The sequence below is a fragment of the Pelodiscus sinensis genome, chromosome 5 (genome assembly GCF_049634645.1).
Source record: "Pelodiscus sinensis isolate JC-2024 chromosome 5, ASM4963464v1, whole genome shotgun sequence".
Classification (NCBI taxonomy): Eukaryota; Metazoa; Chordata; order Testudines; family Trionychidae; genus Pelodiscus; species Pelodiscus sinensis.
This window is the reverse complement of record NC_134715.1, coordinates 130926147-130938443: the sequence shown is the minus strand read 5'-3', so window position 1 is coordinate 130938443 and position 12297 is coordinate 130926147. Positions and strand designations below refer to the sequence as shown.

The window sequence follows — 12297 nt, the reverse complement described above, 5'->3', positions numbered from 1 at the left end:
GATGTTCTCAAGAGCTTGCTGAGGACAGGACTCAAATTCTCAGGTTTGGGGTATCGTTCCTCTTCCAGAACTGGAGCGCATTGCCCTGAGCGGCCTCGCAGCTCCAGTGAGCCCCCCATTGCAGTCTCTGGGGCTCCCTGCCTGTGACGGCGCGTTGGGGGTCCCCCGTCTCCTGCACCCCGAAATGGCACAAACAGACTGCACCAGCCGGTGGAATAGAGGAAGTTTATTGCCTCTCCAGGATACAGCACAGCACAGATGTAATCTGGTCACAGAGCTGGGCTAGGATGCCTCAGGCCCCCTTGAGATGGGGGAAGACTGGGCCCCTAAACTCCAGCCCCTTTCCCTAGGCTGTCTCCTCCATGCTCCCAGACAGCAACTAACCCACACTCTTCCAGCCCTGCCCCCAGCCAGGGCAGCATTCCACCTTCTTTGTTCCTCTCCCTGGGGGGTGTCTGGTTCAACAGGTTTGGTGTCACTTTTGCATCATGAGGTTTTCCCTGCTGGGTCTTGCTCCAGACAGCAGAGGTCACCACAGCCCAGCAAGTACCCCGACTACATCATACTGCCCCATCTACGTCGGCCTACTGAGAAGTTCCTTTCTAGCCAAGCAACTCCTTGGCGATCCAAGAGGTGTCCCTGGGGTCTCAACTCTTTAGTGCTGAAGAACTAACGTTTGGAAGGCCAATCCCCACCCCTACCCGAGCAAAACTCCCACCGACTGGAAGGGAAGTGGGATCAGGCCGCAAATTACGGTTCTATGCCAGAAAGAACAATTCTCCGTCTGCCGATTTTGCATTAGACCATGGTTCCTTCACGTCTTTTAGTCCAGCAGTGGCCACTATCTGAGGTTCAGAGATTTTCTCCTTGTGTTACTGTAACCTGCCCTCTGTGGCCAAGGGGTGTCGGGTAAGTAGGCTTTCCAGATGCTTTCAACAAAAATCCTGAACACGGCAAACTTGGTTGAGAAAAAACAAACAAAAAAACCAACAGGAAACCAAAGTTGTTGAGCACAAAAAAAAAAAAAAAAAAGGTTAAAAAGGTCGCTGCACCTTTAAATGGCCCCGCGTTCCTCACTCCCCCGCTCCCAGATGCGGCGGAGAAAACTGTCCCGAATCCCGAACTGTCCGGGCAAAAACCAGACACCTGGCAACCCTATGGGTAAGCTCTTTGGCTATGTCTGCACTGCACTGGTTTAGCGCAAGAAATATGCAAATGAGGCTAAGTGTGGAATATAACCGGGCCTCATTTGCATAATTAATAAGCAGCATCTACCCTGCTCCTTCTTGCGCAAAACCCACCTCTTGTGCAAGAGCCGTTCTTCCTGAAAAAAATGCGGAAGAACGGCTCTTGTGCAAGAGGGGGTTTTGCACAAGAAGGAGCTGTGTAGATGGCTCCCTTTTGTGCAAAAGCCTCTTATGCAAAAAGCAGAAGCTCGTTAATTATGCAAATGAGGCTCGGAGATATTCCACGCGTAGCCTCAATTGCATATTTCTTGCACAAAACCAGCACAGTGTAGACATAGCGTTTGTCAGTTCTTATATCAGCTTGTGGCCAGTCTTCAGTCACTGGACATGTGCCTCACCCAGTTCTAAAATTCAGTTATACTCGGAGCTGTCCGTAATTCTGTTGGTTTCCCAGACAGTATATCGACCTGCCTGGGTCAAGCTCCTGTGAGGAACTGCCAGGCCCTAGCTCAGCAGCTTCTTTTATACCAGTCTGCTGAGCCCTGATTGGCTGCTGAGGAGAAAGACACTCTATCCTGTCCGGAGGACCTCTCTTCTGCTCCTCTTGCTGGAATGGGGTGGGGCAAGGCCTCTGGCCTCCTGTAGGGGCGTCGGGGCCTAGTCCACCCCATCACAGTTACTATGATGCCTGCCTGTTGGAACTCCTCCCTGTGGAGCACACAAGTCACACACACACAAGCCAGCACACAAGTCCATTCACAGAGCTGGGCAGGACGCTATTTCTCTCTCTATATATAAAAAAGTTTTTCCTGCCGGGCGACAGAATGACGTCATTATGCTCTTACGATATCTGGCCGCAAAAGTGGCCAGAGAGAGGGGGGTTGGCGAATGTAGCGAGCGGAGGGCACAGCCTCTTAGTACTCATCTCACTAAATTCTTCAAGCTATTCCCTGATATTGACAAAATTTCCCACCGTGTATTGGGACAAAAGGTAAAAATCTCAAGTCATTTTGCAGTCCCTCTCCCCACATAGCAAAAATTTTGATTCGGGATCAATGAAATCGTTTCATTTCGACGTTGACCTTTTTTATTTTTGAAATCTTTTTGTTTTCAGCCGACATTCCCTAACATCTCAAAACGAAAAGCCATTTTGACTCAACCCCCACCCTCTCCAAAACGTGTGCCAAGCACATTAAAGCAGGGGTGTGTTTCAACACTCTGAAAACGTTTCCCCCGCCCTGATATGTTTGTGAGCCAGGAAAAAGGCGACCCTGTTTCACGGAGTGTTGTGGTTTGACTTTTTTGACACAATATGGTTCATCCAGAAAATCTTCCCTCTCTCAGCCCCACTTTGAACAAGGGATGCTAGATATCGGTTCATTGAATAGTCGATTAACCTCATGAATTGTTATTGGTTACTCGGCTATTCTATAATCCCCGGGGGTGGGGCCGGCAGCCATTCACAAAGCTGGGCAGGACACTATTTCTCTGTCTGTATAAAAAAGGTTTTCCTGCCGGATGACAGAATGATGCCAGGCAGGAGCTGGTCCACGAGGGGAGGCAGTTTAAAAGCCAGCTCCCTTTGCGGACTGGCTGCCTGCCACCCTGTACTGCTGCCTCTGACACAGAAGCGTGGGGTGGCAGCAGGCCCCATCCAGAGCAGGCTCGGAGCTCCTGGACTCAGTGCGAGCTGGAACTGAGCCGGGCTGTCTGCTAAAAAAAATGTACGGGAGGGGGGGATGCATATAGTCTTTAGCATTCACCTATAAGCTTTTGCTTATTGGTTAATCTGTTGATCGACTACACTATTACTTCCCTACTTTGAACACAAGTGGTTCGAAGAAGTGGATTGTCCGGGTCTGGGTTTCTCTGGTCTGTCTTAGGCAGGCGCTCAGATCAGAGGATATCACTGGTTTCTTCTGCCCAGTGTGCATCCTTCATCCTGAACCCATGTGACGGCCTCACACATTCGGGAAGCAATCAGCTTCTTATCATGAAGAATTAACCCCCACAGTCCCTTTCTTTCCCCCGCCCACAAAACGCCACAGCACTTTGCCAGAAATCACTCTGCCTCTTGCAAGGAAATGCAGCCTCATCTAGGGTGGAGCACAAAGGAGAACAGGACAGATCCCCTGCTTCAGACAAGGTGTGCGGAGCACACCAGAGAGGGGAGTTGGCTACAGAGTCTCTACCCAGCCCCAGGCTAGAGCAGCATGAGGACAGCAGGGGCAAGGATGCTACAAAAGGAAGCAAGACGTTGGGCTAGTTTGTTTCTGCGTCCACATAACGTTGCCACCCAGTTGAGCTGGCACAGGCCTACTTAAAGGAAATCCATCTCGCTGAGATCTCTCGGAGAAACTACGATGTTTGATTGCTCTGATAGCTGCCCTATCGGGACACTTCAGTTAGTCTATAAGGTGCCACAGGACTCCTTGTCGCTTTTGCAGATTCAGACTAACACGGCGACCCCTCTGATACCTATCGGGACAGTAATTCTGCCTGATGGGGCCGCCTTTAGGTGATTTTCTGGAATTAAGGCCCACGGGCAACTCTCTCTTGAGTTTGCTCTTCCCTAACGAAGAGGTCAGACCCTCCACCGCGATGATCCAAGCTGGGAGTGGATGACCTGCCTCCCCCTTGCCTAAGCTACTTCCTTCCATACTATTTTGCAGCAGGGAGTTCCAGAGATTAAACCCAGTGGGTGTGGCAGTGATTGCTGGAGCATAAGTATTTCCACTGTAGCCTTTGGGGTTCCTTATGACCAGGGGTTATTTATGCCCAACCCTAAATTTTGGAAAATGTTACCTTTCAAGTTGACATAGCTTTGACCATCTGTAATGCTGTAAAACCTTTGGGGGCAGGGCACAAGATAGACATTTTAGTAGGAAATCACCATTCCTGAAACTGGATACGCATCCCGGTGAACGCTGGGCTTGACTGGACGTATTTACGGCCAGAGTCTGCTCACGAGGCACAGAAGATGTGGCAGAAGGTGTCCTGCCAGAGATTGCAGAGTGGGGAGCTGGTTTTGGCTTGGTAGTTGCAAACCTAGATACTGCAGGAAGAGAGCCTGAAACATAAAGTCCTTGACAAAGCCCAGGCAGGGACGATTCAGTTGGGGTTGCACTCGGTGGCCCGTTGAGGTCTCTTTCAACCCTAATCTTCTCGGATTCCACAGGCCCTTGTATTGGAGGCCTGAGGCCTGAACTACAGTAGAGGCCAAAGCTTTGCTGGAGGATGACCGGGTGTCCCGTTTTCGACCGGAACGTCAGATTGGAAAGGGACCCTGGTGGCTCCGGTCAGCACCGCCCACCGGGCCGCTAACAGCCCACTCGGTGGCGCTGCAGGGTCAGGTGGGCTAGTTCCCGCCTGTCCTGGCACCGCATCAGCGCCCGGGAAACAGCCACTAGGTCTGGCTCGTAGGCAGGGGAGGCCACAGGGTTCCACGTCCTGGCCCCCCCCCCCCCCGGCTGAGCACTGGCTCCCCACTTTGATTGGGCAGAAACCAACCAATGGGAGATGGGGGGGGCGGAGCCTGTGGGTGAGAGTAGCCTACAAAGCCTCCTAACCCTGCCCCTCAGGTGCCAGAATCGCTGGGCACTTCGGGAGCACAGTGAGGCGCCAGGATGGGCGGGGAGCCGGCCTTAGCCCCGCTGTGCTGCTGACCGGGAGCTGACTGAGGAGAGACCACGGAGGCGGGAACATTCAGAATCAGGAAAATGCCAAGGTGAACGTTTGCAGGCTCCGCCTCACTGCTGCCCCCTCTGATTTGAGGGGTCTTCTCAGGTGCCCATCATCCGGGTAGCTTAGTTTGGGTGTGGTGGGGGGGGTGTTGAATGATTCTTGGGTGAAGTGGTGGGGCAGGGAGGAGAGGAGGGGAAAGCCAATGGATTGCCCTTCCCTGCGAAAATCCCTGGGGACTGGGAGCTTTGGGGGCCGGATTTGCCCCTCCCTGGAATAAACACTGGTTCTTCTACCCCAGAAGCCACCCATCCCCCACAATTCACATGGCTCCTGAGTCCCTGCTTCTGGTTTCCCGACAGCCCCACTCGCAGGTGGGGTGTGCCGATGGATTTCACGTGGTGGTGGTGGAGGGGGGCTACAAGGCGTGTGCCTGGCCGTGCCCCTTGGGGACGGGGTTGACTATCGTGCAGCAAGGCAAACAGCATGGGAATGCCTGGGCACGTTGGCCTCTTGCCACAGAGGTCAACAAACCGGCTGCAACTTTGCGCCCGACTGTCTCCTTTGTGCTCAGGGACGGGTCGTCTGCGGCTGCAGCCCCGGCTCCGCCTGCTGCTTTCCCTCCGGCACACGGGCTTCGCCTTGTTCCCCATCCCCCGAGCCGTGAGGGGGGACCCGGCGCCGCGCCCCGGTGCTCACATGATGCCAACAGACACTGGTGACGGCCTGGCTCCCCAAGTTCTGAGTGTGCGGACACCCCGCTACCAACGTCGCTGGCGGGATACGACAATCGCCAGTCCCCGCACCGCTGGCGAAAGGGGCCGCGAGGTCTCCCAGGTGTTCTGTGTGCGCATACGGGGAGGCAGGGCCCACAAAGCTGAGGCGTGGTCTACACTTCAACTCAGGTACTCCGGGGGGGAGGGGGAATCCACACCCCGAGCCACCCGATCTGGACACGTGTTGGTCTAGAGTAACGGTGAGGAACCCTTCTTAGGTCCGGGGCCACTGACCCACAGAAAAATCAGTTGGGGGCTGCACACGAGTGAGAAACAAACCCCCCAAGAAAACACTCCCCGACATGGCCTCTGTCTGAGGAGAAAGCCCCTCCTCACATTCCCCTCACGCTCCAGAGCCTGGGAGGCCCAGCCGAGTAGATTTTGGGTGCACCAGCCCTGTGGTAGGACGGGAGGGGGCTGGAGCTCTAACATGGGCTCCCCAATGCTTTGGGGGGGGCCTTGAGCTTCGGGGGCTGGATCCAGACACGCTGCGGGCTGCATCCGGCCCCCAGGCCTAAGGTTCCCCAGCCTTGGGCTAGATTCATCCCTCCACCTCTCCCTTGGCGAGGCGGAGCTCCTCCAGTGATGGAAAACCCCTTCCATGACAGCCGGTTGCGTCTACGCGGCGGGGTGATGGCAGAGCGAGGCCGCGCTAGCACCTGTAGTGTAGATTTGGCCCAAGAGAGACTCAACGGCAGCCAAGGAGCAGCGTGTCTGCACGGCGTGACCCACGCTCACGAGGCTTGGGGCAGTCGGTGGAAAAGCTGCCCCCTGGGGCCTCCTGCCTTCGGAGGAGCAGGGGTTCGGACATCCCTCGTAAATAAGCCAGACCGCAGCAAAGAAACTGCCAGTCTCCGTCCACTGCTGCTTCCAACCTGCCCGACTTGCTACAGGCGCACAGGAAGAGGGGAGTCCCCGCCCCATTCTGCAGAGGGGAACTGAGGGATTAAGTTACACTCACCCCAGGCTATTGCAGAACCAGCCGGCATTCAGAGAGGGGTGACAAGACGGATCAAGAGCCTGGGGAAACCCCCTTGTGAGGAGGGATCAAAAACCACTGGGATTTGTTGAAAGGAGACAAGAGGGGATGTGGGAAGAGTCTGTACAATAATAACAATCCAGAGAAGGGAGATCAGGAGAACAAGGGAACAGACAAATACAATACAAAGCTGTCACATTCAAAACCAATCACATACAACGCAGGGTTAATCTGCGGAACTCATTGCCACATGAGTTCCGCATGTAACTGAGATCAAGAACTGAACCAGATTCACAATGGGACAGGACATAAGAATGGCCATGCTGGGTCAGACCAAACGTCCATCTAGCCCAATGTCCTATCTGCTGACAGTGGTCAATGCCCAGTGCCCAGAGGGAGGGAACACAGCACGTAATCCTCACGTAATCCCTCCTCTGTCACCCATTCAGAACATTGTGACGGAAGACTGAGAGGGGACATGATAGCGGTTTTCAAGTATCTAAAAGGGCGTCACAAGCAGGAAGGAGAAAAATTGTTCTCCTTGGCCTCTGGGGATAGAACAAGAAGCAATGGGCTTAAACTGCAGCGAGGGAGGTTTAGGTTGGACATTAGGAAAAACTTCCTGCTTGTCAGGGTGGTTAAACACTGGAATAAATTGCCCAGAGAGGCTGTGGAATCTCCATCACTGGAGATATGTAAGAGCAGGTTGGACAGACACCTGTCAGGTTGGACAGACGCCTGTCAGGGATGATCTAGGCAGTGCTTGGCCCTGCCGTGAGGGCAGGGGACTGGACGTGATGCCCTCACGAGGTCCCTTCCAGTTCTAGTGTTCTGTGATTTATATGGATAACAACTCGGGATAGTCTTGTTATAATTAGCATTCGCCATTTTGGAAGCAGGGATAAAGTGGTTAGCTGGCTACACAGGAAGCATTAGGCTTGCTGGACAGGTCACGGTGAACCGGACTGGGCGGCAGGAACCTGGACAAGGCAACAGGTGGTTGCCATGCTGCAACAGCAGCTCCAGCTGCACCGGCTCCACCCCGTGGGGGTGGGTGGGACCCTGGCTGGCCATGCTGCAGCAACAGTGGCCCCAGCCCCACGATGCTCCATTCTGGCCAGGTCTATTGCATGGCGGTAGGCCAGGCCCGGCAAGCCTGGAGCTACCCCCCCACCACACGGTGAACCCCAATTTTACATCCCTATTTAGAAGGGACCTGGTGCTTCTGGATTTAAGCCCATCTCCAGCAATTAGAGCTCAGAGCGAGGCCCTGTGTAGGAAGCAGAGGATCCCGTATCTGCTCCTGGGGGCTCTTACCCCCCCCCAAGACAGCTGGTGCTGGCCCCTCTCAGAGCCCGGACAGACCGGTGCTTTGCTCAAGCCAGGATGTTTGTCTGGAAAAGTTGGGATTTAAACCCAGCCCTGCTCTGTCCCAGTCTGGGCGGCTCAACCACAGCCCCATCCTCCCCTCAGAGCCCCGGGACACCCACAGCACAGCGCCCAGTGAAAATCCAGCCAGCCAGCAGGGAACGGCTCCAAGACCAGAAACAAAACCCAGGCAGCCAGACAAGGCAAGGCCCGGACTGTCTCCCAGATTCCAAAAGACAGGACGATGCAGCACTTTAAAGACTAACACGATGGTTTATTAGGGGATGAGCTTTCGTGGGCCAGCCCCACTTCCTCAGATTTGAGGAAGCTCATCACCTAATAAACCATCGTGTTAGTCTTCAAAGTGCTGCATTGTCCTGTCTTTTGTTTCAGCAAGACCAGACTAACACGGCTACATTTCTATTACTATTCCCAGACTCAGAGTGTCCCAAATCCACACCCATCTTCTGTGGCTTTAGCGTCTCTCAACTTTACACCATTGAGGAGGGAGGGAAGAGGGGGAGTGGGCATGGACAACTCCCCATCAGTCCCCAGCCATCATGAATTATGATTCACAATAAAGAACAAAATTCCAAGGAACCAGTTTTTCATCCTATCCAGTTTCAGGGCATGTAAGGCCAGGCTCAATTGTTCGTTACAGACAGTAACGTGCTGGGGCTAGACCCAAGCTAACTGAGAACAAGCCGTGCCCTTCCCAGATGGGACGGCAACCCGATGCAGAATCCCCCACCCCACCGCTGAGGATGGAGTAATCACACCCAAACTGCTCCCATAGCAGAGCAGAGGGCTCCGTTCCCACCTTGCACCAGGGATCTGCTTCTTCCATGTCACCGAGAAGCACCTGGCCAGCCTCTCCACCTCTGTGCATGAAGGACAACTCAGGGGAAGAGGTGGGGCACACAGGACCCCAGGGATTAATTATTAATTAATGGAGATGGCCTATCTCCTAGAATTGGAAGAGACCTTGAAAGGTCATTGAGTCCAGTCCCCTGCCTTCACAGCAGGACCAGGCACCATCCCTGACAAACTTTTACCCCAAATCCCCTCCGCAAAGATTGAACTCACAACCCTGGGTTTAGCAAGCCAAGGCTCAAACCACTGAGCTATCCCGCCTGGTCCCTTGGAGTCAGTACCCAGGGGAGGCACGGAGGGGAGGCAGTGGAACTCATGCACGCCGTCAGCATCCTACCCACTCGCGCGGCCAGCCCCCGATCCTGGCACCAGCACCAACGCCAGAACCACCCCGGGTGCCAGAGGCCAGATGGCCACAGGGCCGGGCATTCCCCCAGCCTCATGGACAGGATGCTAGTGTCCCGTCTCCCCTTGCCGTGGTCAGTGGAACCTTCCTACGGAGGATGGGAAGGGGCAGAGGGTTTCATCCCTGTGCTGTTAGTCACAGGCATTGAAGGCTTGTCCTTGATCCCGCTGCATCCTGGCCTGTCCCCTCCATAATCCTGACCAGGGCTTTGAGACAATCCGAGCCTCAGGCAATCCGCCCAGGTGTTACCCAGAGGCTAGGAGTTCGGCCACGGCTTGGACAACTTATCCAGCTGTAGTTTCCTTAGATCGGGGCAGTCAATAGGCAGACCATAGGCCAAATCCAAATGGCTTTGGAACTGGCCCTGAAATCTTGTGTCCCTTATCCTCATCATTAGAGTTGTCATTTTTTTAAATTATTTTCTCGGATGCCTGGCCCTTGAGGAGGCAATTTGGACCTTGACACTAAAACAATTGCCCACCCCTGCCTTAGTTGTGTCTTTCAAGAGCCCAGAGTCCCTCCCCCACCCGGCTGACAACTCACTGTTGCTAAGAAAGCCCCGGAGGCGCTGGAAAAACAACCGGCTCCATGTTTAGTCTCTCGCCGTGACTCCAGGTCAAACGCGCTCCCTTTCCCAGCCAGACAAGGACCGTTCCAGCTGCGGGTGCCAGCCAGCGTGGTCAGATTCCCAGAGCCTTCTCCCTGGCCCACGCCAGCACGGGAGAGGCTGCAACTGGAAATGGGCCAACGGTCGTGCTGGGGATGCACAAGCCAGAACAGAATCCAGCTTTGGGAGCAGGGCTGATCGGCCTGGCAAGCCAGGGAGGTGCAGACGAGGCCAAGACATGGAATCCCAGGGCTGGAAGAGACCTCAGGAGTCATAGAGTCCAGCCCAAAGCAGGACCAACCCCAACTCAATCAGCCCAGCCAGGCTAGGACCTCAAAACCTCTAGGGATGGAGACTTCTCCCCTCGCTAGGGAACCCATCCCAGTGCTTCACCATCCTCCTAGGGAAATCGTTTTTCCAAACATGCCAGGGCTTGGCTCCCCATTCACAACTTCCAACTGGCCATGGAGCAAAGGGGGAGAAACCCCCCCCCCAAGGTACTCAATCCCATTTCGGAGATGCCCAGACAAAACCCCAGGCCCCCATGCATCAGCCTTCACGGCTTCCTCCTGCCTTCATCTGCGCAGCGTTTACTTAACCGAGGGACGCCGTGGGAATTGTAGCTTGTTAAAGCGCCATAAAAACCTTTCACCGAAAAGCCCCACCGCCGACGTGAGCCGCTCTCCCTCCCGACCCCCCATTTCATTACAGCAATTGAGAACTCCATTAATCTCCGTCTCCTTTTATTTACGGGCTCCCTCTGCGTGGTGGATACGTTTGCCTCCCGAACAGTTGCCCCTGCCGACCGAGAGATGCCAAGGCCGGCTGCTTGCAAGCATCACTTGGCATCTGACAAGTTGAGTTTCATCCTTAATTTCAGGAAATACACGGCCCAGCCCAGACTCCGGGGATACTCCACTAAGTGATTTTACTTTGGCTCGGGGAATTCCTTGGGAAAAACGGGATCAGATTCCCAAGAAGCCATGAGGCATGGAAAATCCATCAATAGGGAAAAACATCCAGGGAAAGAAATACCCCACTACTTAATGCTGGAGGGATTTGCAGCACACCCTCCGCTATCTGTAACTGTCCAGATGGGACTCTGACATTCTGCTCCTTCAGCAGCTTGGTTTAACGTTATGGACGTGGTTACACAGATCAGCTACTCTGCATTTTAGCCCATGACTATCACACGAGGTACCGCTCCCTCCGGTCTGCGGGCGTGCCTCGGTGACACACAATACCCTGCCCCGTAACTTTGCTTCCACGCACACTTGCGGACTGACAGATGGACAAAGTGCTTTTCGGATGCAATAATGGAGTTATGGAATTTGGCATGGCCCAGTTTGCAATCTCTTCCTTCCCGAAAAGAACCCCAATGGAGTTTTCATTGGCTTATGAGGATGGAACCGAGGGCAGAATCCGGCTCTTTTTCTGGCCAGCGAAAGATGACGAGATGCGTGTGCCACCCTCCGACGGAGGCCTCGCACAGATGGCCATCGGAACCAGAGTGACACCTGGACTGTACAAAATTGCCTCTCCATACTGGGTACAAGGCTCGGGATTTAACAGCATCATCCCGGAGTCCATCCTGGAAAATGCACTCTCTGCACACATGCAGCCTGCCAGACAGCTCCCCACTCCCGTTTGGTTTGGAAACGCACAGCCAGGCAGGCAGAGAGCCCTGCAGCCCAGCCATCTAGAAATGACTGCCTGCTTGGAGCTGTGCAGGCAGCAGGAGGTGGGGGAGATCTAGCGGCTTCCCCCCGCGTCTGTTTATCTCCATTTCTGCCCACCTCCCTGGGCTCAGCTTTGCCAAACCAGCAGCCGCCGAGATGCCTCCTGGTGCAAATGCCCCCCCGTGTCAGCACCCCCAGAGGGGAGGGGAGGGGGGAAGAAACCTGCGCGCAGCTCCTCTCAAAATCCCGCCCTGGAGCCGCAGTCCGCCCTGCGGGCATCTCCCTAGAGCGTGCCCCCCCGGCCATGCCGGACCGCGGCGCCCCTTACCTGCTAGGGGCGCGCTGCTCCCCGCCTCCGGCCAGGCTCCGCCGCGCAGCGCTGCGCGCCCAGAGTTGCGAGCCCCTTGCGCGCCGAACGCCGCGGCGCAGCCCAGCCCTGGGCCCGCCTCCTCCGGAGAGGGCAGCGGCCGCCCCGCCGGAGCCTGCCCCGAGCCTGGCTGGGGGGGCCCGGCTGCATCCCCCGGCCGGGAGGGGCTGCGCAGGCGGCGTGCGGCCGCTGGAGCCGCGCAGAGAAAGGCTCCGGTTCCCAGGCGGCGGGCGGAGCCGGGAGCGCAGCCGGGCTGGTGCAGTGGGGAGAAAGGAGCCGCCGCAGCCTCCCGGCCGTGGCTGCAGCCTGGGCCCTGCACAGGCGCCCTCCCTCCGCCTGGGGCCCCGGGGAGCGGCTGCAAACTCGCCCCGCCC

At 55.6% G+C, this 12297-nt stretch overlaps 1 protein-coding gene across 2 annotated transcripts in view; it reads right to left on the bottom strand.

Annotated features, from left to right (window-relative positions):
• FBXO41 (F-box protein 41) overlaps nt 1–12144 on the bottom strand; it is a 53603-nt gene extending 41459 nt beyond the window's left edge. For both annotated transcript variants that reach the window (XM_075931034.1, XM_075931033.1), the window contains exon 1: nt 11885–12144. The gene's annotated coding sequence lies outside the window, so the exon portion shown is untranslated. The remainder of the gene's footprint in view (nt 1–11884) is intronic.
• Nucleotides 12145–12297: the final 153 nt, after the last annotated feature.